Here is a 10,278-nt window from a genome sequence, read left to right as displayed (position 1 = left end):
GAAATACAATTAGTACAACGGTACTTTTCTAAAGATGGTGTTAGGAGAAATTGGTGAGAATTTTTCTGACTATCCTGTGCCACACTCAACCTAATGGAGAGAAAGTGTATTGAAATAAACAAACAAGCCTAAAATGATGCTGAGGGTATTTTTAAAGTTTGATAGAAGTTATTATAGTTCATAAATATTCTGATTGTTTTATCGAAAATAATTGAAACTTGGATGGCAGCGGACAATTAAAAAGTTAATTGGAGAAGGTGATTCCAAAACTATATGCATTCTTTTTGATGGCAGAGCCCAGAATATATGTATCAAAGGAACATCTAAAGAAATTGTGGCATGATAGGCTAGAAATGCTCAGAAAATGTTTCTTGTGATCTTTTATAACATAAGTCAGATATCTGTCCAGCTTGATTCATTCCACAAGATAGCATTACATGGCTGAGAGTACTGGTTACAGAAAAGACTATGAGATTAAAATCTATCCTTTCTATGTTACTGAAGACGTGCTCCGAGGCTAGCAGATTCTCTGGCCAAACTGTTCTAGGACAGTTATGTCACTGGCTTCTGCCCATGTGTGGAAAGTGCCTGGTATGTCTTGCTAACAAAAGACAGACAAATGTATCCAGGTCATTAGTGCCCAATGTATATTCTCCCAACAAGTTCTGTATTAGGAGGGATTTGGTTGCTCGCCAATGCCTATCTTGCTTCTCACTAAGATCATTGACAGCTGAGAACACTAGGTCCGACAAAGGCTATGCATATAGTATTGAAGGCTTGTGCGTCAGGATTGGCCATACCTTTAGCAAATCTGGTTGAGCAGAGTTACAAAATTGACATCAACCGAAGGAAATGGTCAGATTGCCCGTGTATCTCCTGTTAGTAGGACACACTTAACTGTAATGGCCAGTGCCAGATCAGTCTACACTCAATTGCTTGATTAAGAGTGCTAATTTTGCTATTGATTTCAAATCAACAATATGATTAAGTGTGACCTTAACAAAATAATCAGGCAATACTTACTCATTGACTTCTCAGTGATATTCAGTTAAGATTTTGTCAGGGCCAGTTAGTCCAGGAGCATGCTGGAAGTGTGCTGGTCAGAGGAACAGTAAAATAAACTGTTCTTTCATACAGATGCTGTCTGATTGGGGAGCATGTTTTCTGAACTATTTTTCTCAGATTTGGCAAAGTGTTGTAAGGTTTAATTATGTTTATCAGCTAATGTTTTATTGTACTGTACTATTAATATCTCTAGATATTCTTCAGCCTCATTTTTAGTCTTTTCCACACCAGTTATCCGATATGCAGCTGCCATTTTCTTTCAGTGCATCTATTCATGTTCCTATTGCATTGTCTTGAGTTTATTAACACCAGAACTCTTTGGATTAAAACTTCATTCAAAATGGAGGGATGAAGTCTGTCAGAATTGACACAGTTTAATTTTGCTGCACTCATTTGTTTTCCTGGAAAACCTTATTTAATTCAGAAACACAAGACATTCTGCAGATACTGGAGGTCTAGAGTGCAGCACACAAAATACTGGAGGAATTCTGCAGGTTCGGCAGCATATATGGAAATGAATGAACAGTCAATGTTTGGGGCTGAGACCTTTCTTCAGAACTGGAAAGGAAGGGTGAAGACACCAGGATAAAAAGGTTAGGGAAGGAGAAGGGGAACTTGCTAAAAGGTGATGGGTGAAACCAGGTGAAGGGCTGGAAAAGAAGGAATCTGATAAGAGAGGACAGTGGACCATGGGAGAAAGGAAGGAAGGAGGGGCATGAGGGGGAGGTGATAGGCGGGTGAGGCAAAGAGATAAGAGGCCAGAGTGGGGAATAGAAGAATAGGGAAGGGAGAGAGAAAAAATTACCAGAAGGAGAAATGTCAGAACAGGTATCAAGATAGAAATTAAAATGGTTGGCCACTGGGAAATTCAGCTTTTTGCAGATGGAGTGGAGGTGCTCGACAAAGCAGTCCCCTAATTTACATCGGATCACACCAATGTGGAGGAGACCACATCGAGAGCTCTGTGGGTTTTTTGACTTTCAAACATTAATGAGCCTGATAGAATGAAGTGTCTGAGTGCACAGCTAACTTCTTTCTACAGATGATAATTCAGTGCATATTCAGCTTTGTTCTTGGTTGCTCTGCTGATTGTTTACTGTAAATCTAATCTTCACTGAACTGGATAGAACAGGAAAATATTTTTACTCACAGTTTATGTTATTCTTAAATGGAGGATCAAATAATTAGAATTTCTTCTGGGTTCTTCTAAATATATAAGTGCTCAAGGTTTTGTAACTCAGGTCAAATTTTTATTGTTATGGAAGGAAATAATTCATATTAAAAGAACACTTTTATGGTGCAACGAATAGCTGACATTCGAATGTTTAGTATTAAGCTGTCACCTTGTGTGGTTTGTGTCCTATTTTTCAACTTCCTTAAAAGGATTTGGGTCCAAGTTTGTTTCTTGTGTTGAATTGCAAGTTAAATCATGTGCCTTCGCAAAGTCTGTACCCTGAATAGCTTCACATAATTAAGATTTAATAAATATTTTAATTTCAAGGCATAGGGGACTGTGGATGCTAGAATTTGGAGCAATAAGCAGACTGCTGGAAGAGCTCAGTAAGCCAAACTGCAACTTTGAGGCAAAAGAAAGGTTGAGACCTTGAACCAGGATTTAAGTATTTTATTTACATATAGCAAATATTTCCACCCAAAATATATATTTTTCATCTGTCTTTCTACCATTTCCCTCTGTTTCACCTTAAAAAGGTATTGACTAGTTGATACTCAAGTTTGTGAACCCATTGACTTCATCCAATTATGTACCTTTCTTTGTGAACAATGTTCAACTGTATTATCGTAGACTGCAAACTTTTTCTGCGCATTCACCTGTGAACTTCACTTGTTAATTTGCTTAGCTGAAAGATAAAGTCATGATCTTTATGTGCTATGGCAAGCAATTACCTGCTACCTTCTCCAGCAAAGACACTGAAAACTCATTTTTTTTCTCCAGTTTACAAGTATTATTGTTTCTTGTATCTTTTTTTTCCAAGAGTACAGAAATCATCTTCAAAGATAGAAGAGAGCTATCTATGGAAAATTTATGGAACTATTTTTTAAAATCTTATTTGTAGTTATTAGGGTAGATACTTAACCATGATTTTTTTCACTATTATATTTGAAACAAATAAATGGAAGAAGGAGCATTTTCTCTGCTGATTCCTAATGTATTTTACTGGATCAGCTTCAATCCAGTTCTGATCAGTTTTCCTAATTTGGTTGAGATTTCTTTATTTAGTGTTAACTATTAGAAAATCCATGGCAACTGTTGAAACTCTGTTTGACCTTCAGAGTTCACTGTCGCTCAGATTGCTCCATGCTGATGTTGTTTGACAAATATGATTAGAATTTAAATGAACATATTGCAGTGCAAAGGAAGACACCAGTACATAAAAAGGCTCTTCTCAGAAGGAAAGTGTCATTCTGTGAATTCCATTAAACGATCCACCCTGACATGATTTTTAATAGTAAGAAATTTACAATACTGAAAGTCAGTAACAGCTCCTCAGAGATCATTTAAGTCAGGAAGACTTTGGAGATAGTTTTATTTGTAAAGACATTGATGGCACAAAGTTAGAATCAATTATGGGTAATTTAGTTTTTTTTGTGCACGCGGGGGGAGGTGGTGATTGGCGTTCTTTGGTTTCCTTTGTTTTGTAGCTGTCTGGAGAAGATGAATCTCAAAGTTGTACACTGCATATATACTTTGATAATAAATATATCTTGAACCTTAAACTTTGAAAAGTTCTGTCATATTATGCAATGTTTTGTTCACAAGTACATTTCAGGTTAATAATTTTCTGCATGTATATTGCATCTCCACAGATTTACTGCAAGTCCTACATGATAATGATGTATGTACACAATAAAAATTCATTTTCTGCACAGTTGAAGCTTGTGAATGATAGTAGTTACTGATGCTGAAACATGCCTCTCCTTTCCATATGAGAGTTCAGGCCTGTTCCTTTGCTATGGGAGATGAAGTTTTCTTGATTGAATGGCTTGAAAATCAATGTGACTTGCAGTGTGTGATAGGGTCTCCTTTTAGTATTACTTTTGTCTGCTCCCATACCTGCATATTTTAAAAGTTTGTGCCATTTTAGCATCTACTTTAACCATTTGTGTACTCCAAGTTTTACTTAAAATTCTGATAGCACTTGGTGCTTGATCTACCTTCCTGCTTTCTTGACTGGAATTCTAAAGTACCTTGATATACTGGCTCTGGACATTAACAGTGGGTTGCACTGGTAAAGGAAAGCTCTTGCAAGAGATAGTGCAACAAGGACTGCTATAACTATAAAAATGCGGTACAGTGGAAACTATTTCTTGGCAAATTTGAAATGTCTACCTTTCTGAAAAGATATGCAGCAAAACATATTGTAATTCAAACACGAGGAGATCTGCAGATGCTAGAAATTCAAACAACACACACAAAATGCCGGTGGAACACAGCAGGCCTGGCAGCATCTATAGGAAGAAGTACAGTCGACGTTTCGGGCCGAGACCCTTTGTCAGGACTAACTGAAAGAAAAGATAGTAAGAGATTTGAAAGTGGGAGGGGGAGATCCGAAATGATAGGAGAAGACAGGAGGGGGAGGGATGAAGCTAAGAGCTGGAAAGTTGATTGACAAAAGGGATACACAGCTGGAGAAGGGAAAGGATCATGGGATGGCAGGCCTAGGGAGAAAGAAAGTGGGAGGGGAGCACTGGGGGGAGATGGAGAACAGGCAAGGAGTGATTGTGGGAGGGGCAGAGAGAGAGAGAGAAAAAGGGGGGGAATAATAAATAGAATAATAAATAAATAAGGGATGGGGTAAGAAGGGGGGGTGGTTCGGGTGGGACATTAATGGAAGTTAGAGAAATCAATGTTCATGCCATCAGGTTGAAGGCTACCCAAACGGAATATAAGGTGTTGTTCCTCCAACCTGAGTGTGGCTTCATCTTGACAGTAGAGGAGGCCATGGATAGACATATCAGAATGGGAATGGGACGTGGAATTAAAATGTGCAGCCACTGGGAGAACCTGCTTTCCAGTTCAGCACAAACAAAAGGAGTTAGTAAATAATAATTTAATGAGTTGCATTTAAGCATAGCAAAATCAAATGTATAAGAAATACATCAAAATTAAAAACTGTCTTTAAGGGTCACTCATTTAAAAAATATTGTATTTATATTCTAAAATGATTGCAATTCTAAATGTTGCTAAGCTGTTCCAAAATTAACCTATACAAAATTGCATGTATTCAACTCTGGTGTTACACTCGAACTGAAGTAGAATTAAGTACTCTAACTTATCAAGGTTTACAGGATCTACAAGAAGGTGAACCCTTTATAAATAATTAAAGGTTGTTAGTCTTTCCCACTTCAAACCGCTGATACAAATTGCTCAAGAAAGCATAGTACTTTGGCCGGCTTCCCAGATTGTGTGCAAGGCATCTCGCTCCTCATTGCACCATATTACTGAGACACATGTCTGACTCCAAAGTAGATGATTTTGATGAATGACATTTCTTCAAGAAGTCAGTCATGTGAAAGTTCAGTGTATATTAATGCTATGTCACTGCAGCCAGTGAAGGGCTGTACGATACCATATTGAGTCTAAGTTCTTGTCTTACCCATTTTTGAGTTAGTGCAGTGAATGTTCTATTCCCCAAAGCAAAACACTTCTATCAGCTCAACAGCATTGTGTCCATATAAGTCTTCATAATCTCTGCAATCAAGCTATTAAAAGCCTTTTACAAGGCTAAAAAAAGCTCATTTTTCAGTAAGATTACTTTAGTATTGGTTTCAGTTATTTAACTTGGGTAGTGTTGTCTCATGGTTGCTTTAAACATTTAAAAATGTTCTTTCTTTCTTTTTCAATATTTTTATTGATTTCTTACAAAAAAGAATACAGAGTACAGGAGGGTGTTTTTCATATATCAGTTACAATATATGTGAATCATGCTTACAGTCCGATTACCCCACATTCATGTAAGTTAAATTGAATCATAATATTGAAAAGTAGTAAAAAAAACTCTAAACCCACTACCAAGAAAAGCTTTGGTAAAGAAAGAAAAAGGGAAAACAATCCCTATCGTATAGTAAAACATATTATTAGCCAGCATCTGTACTTGATAACAAATCAAAGATTTTGAAAATAATTCAAAAAAGGTCCCCACAATGTTAGAAAGTCTTGTCTTGATTCAGAAATTGAACAACGAATCTTCTCTAAATTTAAGCATGACGTAATATCACTTAGCCATTGAGCATGAGTAGGCAGAGCAACAACCTTCCACCTAAACAACACCACCCTCCTTGCTATAAGAGAAATAAAAGCCAAAATGTGCAAATCAGGTGTATAATATCTTTTCTTCCAACAATACTGACTAAGGCAGTCAAGAAGTTTGGTTTAAAATTTACTTTAAAATGTACAGAAGAAGTTTGAAATACTTCCTTCCAGTATTTTTCAAGACTCGGACATGTCCAGAACATATGAATTAATGAAGCCTCTTCATTGTTACATCTGTCACAATAGGGAGATAGATCCGATTTAAAAACGAGACAGCTTATCTTTAGTCATGTGGGCCCTATGGACCACTTTAAATTGTTGCAGGGAGTGACGGGCACACAACAATGAGGTATTAACCAATTTTACAATCTCATTCCAAGTTCCCTCAGAAATTGAAATCTGAAAACCTTGTTCCCAGAGATTTTTAATTTTGTCTAAAGGAACGTTCCTCATCCCCAACACCATACCGTAAATATTAGATATTGATCCATTATGAAAAGGTTTCAAGTTAAAAATTACATCTAATAAATTCTTGTCAGGACTTTTAGGAAATGTATGTACTTGAGACTGCAGAAAGTCTCAAATTTGTAAATATCAAAAAAAAGTGGGTTTTTGGTAAGCTATATTTAGTTGACAACTGCTCAAACTTCCTCCAACAAATAAATCCTGGAAGCATTTAATACCTAGTCTATCCCAATCTTTAAAAATTACATTAGTCATAGAAGGTTAAAAAAAATAGAAAAAATGGGAGAAAATGTTGCATGCAAAATTCTAATGAAATTTATTAATCACTATCAAAGCTGATCATGATATTCACTCTGTTATCATATACTGACTGGCATATTCTACAATCCCTGAGCTATTAAGGGTATTTTGGATTTGGCTTCAAGGTAATATTACCAATGACACAACTAAAACATAACTCACAATCAATACTCCGGGTGTATCTTGTAACCAAGTTGCTTTGAATGTTTACATTTTATGTTGGAGATCTAATTTTATTAAACCATCCTTTACAACTATTTTTTCATGCTGTAATTTGCTAATAACCTGATGTAAATGAAAAATAAAAAGAAACTGCATTTGCTGGAATTCTTGGGGAAAACAGAAAATGCTGTAAAAAGAGGAGCCATCTGTAAAGGGGATACATTGTTAAGAGTGCATCAGAATCTGATTAAGGGCCATTAACTTGAAACATTAACTGTTTCTCTCCCCGATGCTATCAAACTTGCAGAGAATTACTAACATTTTCTGATGTCATTTCATGATTAGATGACTCTCTAATGGTTGTGAGCCTGGCATACTTTATTTGTTGGATGACAGCAAATTGATATCAAATCAATTAACCTATTGTTGTGATTTATTTTCTGTGTTGTTCCTGTGCTGTGATATTGGCTTATGTAATTGTGTAAGGCTTAACGTTGATACTTCAGCCTTGCACATTAGCAACACAATTTCCCCTGTCTTTACAGATGTGCAGTTAATTTGCAGTTATATTGGAGAAATGTGCCTGAGATACTAATTGCAATGTGCTTACTCCTGACTCCCACAGTGCACCAGCCCCTATACCCCCTCCCAACATATTTGTGTCATATACTGATAGAGATGCTTAAAAGTTTCCAATATACACATGTGCAGCAACTGGAAGTCATTTAGTATGTAAAATACACTCAGTGGCTACTTATTAGTTACCTCTGTACCTCGTAAAATGGCCATTTTGTGTATTGCTGTATGTCATCGTCTTCTGCTGCCCTAGCCCATCCATGTCAAGGTTTGACATGTGCATTCAGAAGCGCTCTTTGGCACACCACTCTTGAAATTTATTATTATCTGAGTTACTGGTGCCTTCATGTCAGCTTAACCCAGTCTGGTCATTCTCCTCTGACCTTTCTCACTATCCAGGCATTTTGTCCACATATCTGCCACTCTTTTTCCCTTTTCACTCCATTCTCTAAAAACTAGAGACTGTTGTGCAAGAAAATCCCAGGAGATCAGCAGTTTCTGAAATACTCAAAACACCCTGTCTGGTACCAACAATCATTTTTATAGTCAGTCACTTAGATCATATTTCTTCACCATTTTGATGTTTGGTCTGAACAGCTAAACCTCTTGACCATGTTGCATGTTTTAATGCATTGAGTTGCTTCCCTATGATTAGCTGATTAGATATTTGCATTAGCGAGCAGGCCACTGGGTGTAAATACTTAAGGGAAGTAACTGATTAATTATCCCCATTGATAAACTTGGAAATTATGCAAAGATTAATTAGATGTCTATTTTTAACAGTCTTGGAAAGATTTGCTCAGTTGTGAATTATCCCATATTTGAAATTGCATATCTTCTTTGAAGTAGGGGTCAATGAAGGTCATGACGCACATAATGGATCAAGTAAATGTAGAGACATCAGAGTTCTTAAAAATAGGTAGATATTTAATATGCGCATTTTCAAGATCTGGGCATCATCGGCAAGGTCAGCATTTATTGTCTCTACCTGATGCTCCTTGAATCAAGTTGTTGGTGTTTCTATGTCAATCATATTGATGGATCTGAAATTTTATATTGTAAGTTGAGGTAAGGAGGGCAGATATATTCCCCTGATGGTCACATTAGTAAACTGGGTGGCAATTTTTTTTTTACTAGTTGATTAGTTTTTTTTAATTTTCACATTTTAAACTTGTATTCTCCAACTGGCTTGTTGGGATTTGAACCCTGGGATGTTTGTCTTGTTGGCTTTGAGAGTTATAAAACAAAATGGGCTAAAAGTCAGGGAAGGCTTCTTTTAATTGTGAAGCTATGTGAAGACTTTCCTTCAGTCTTCCATTAGTATCAAATTAGATACTTGCATGACCAGAAAACAAGCCCAGACGTCTTAACAGCAAGACATCTCCCACTGAACTGCAACTCTCAAAAGATGAAAATCTGAAGTTACCAAGATATATATTTCAATCAGTTTATTGGTGACAGGATGGACTCTGCAAAATCACACCATATATTTTAATTGTAAGGGATTTACTCTAGCATATCATAGGCGCCCTAGATGATGTATGTGATTTTTTTTCCCAAGACATATAACATCTATTTTTCTTTGGGGCATTTAGATTGCTGAATAAAAAAATTATTGTTTAAATATTGTTTAAATTGCTCTTTTGGAAGAGGACAGCGAGGCTTGAGAGGATGTGCGGCGGCGGCCATTTTCAAATTGTCCAATTGCTTCTCAGATCGGAGTTCTGAGAGGCGGGACTGCGCAGGCGCGTGAAGGAGGCCCGGGAAGGAGGGAAGATATATAAAGAACGCCGCCTTAAGAAGCGGGCAGCTTCGTTTGCGGGCAGCGGAGTGAGCTGGGCGCAGAGTGTAGGGCTTGGGCTCAGAGGGCTTAGGCAGAAGAGGGCACAGTAGGCTTATCTTTTAGTTCTTGTATTTTCAGTTATTTGGGAGGTATGAGTGTGAGGGCAGCTTGTTGTTCTTGGTGTCGGATGTGGGAGATCCTGGAGTCTCCGAGCCTCCCGGACGTCCACATCTGCGCCAGGTGTGCAGAACTGCAGCTCCTGAGGGACCGAGTTAGGGAACTGGAGCTGCAGCTCGATGACCTTCGCTTGGTCAGGGAGAGTGAGGAGGTGATAGAGAGGAGTTACAGGCAGGTGGTCACTCCGGGACCACAGGAGGCAGATAGGTGGGTTACAGTCAGGAAGGGGAAGAGGCAGGTACTAGAGAGTACCCCAGTGGCTGTACCCCTTGACAATAAGTACTCATGTTTGAGTACTGTTGGGGGGGACAGCCTACCTGGTGGGAGTGACAGTGGCCGAGCCTCCGGCACAGAGGACGGCCCTGTAGCTCAGAAGGGTAGGGTTAGAAGAAAGAGGTCCATAGTAATAGGGGACTCAATAGTCAGGGGCTCAGATAGGCGTTTCTGTGGAGGTGACCGGGAGTCCCGGATGGTAATT

The sequence above is a fragment of the Hypanus sabinus genome, chromosome 5, assembly GCF_030144855.1.
Source record: "Hypanus sabinus isolate sHypSab1 chromosome 5, sHypSab1.hap1, whole genome shotgun sequence".
Lineage (NCBI taxonomy): Eukaryota > Metazoa > Chordata > Chondrichthyes > Myliobatiformes > Dasyatidae > Hypanus > Hypanus sabinus.
The sequence above is the reverse complement of the archived record's forward strand: the minus strand, read 5'-3'. Positions refer to the sequence as shown.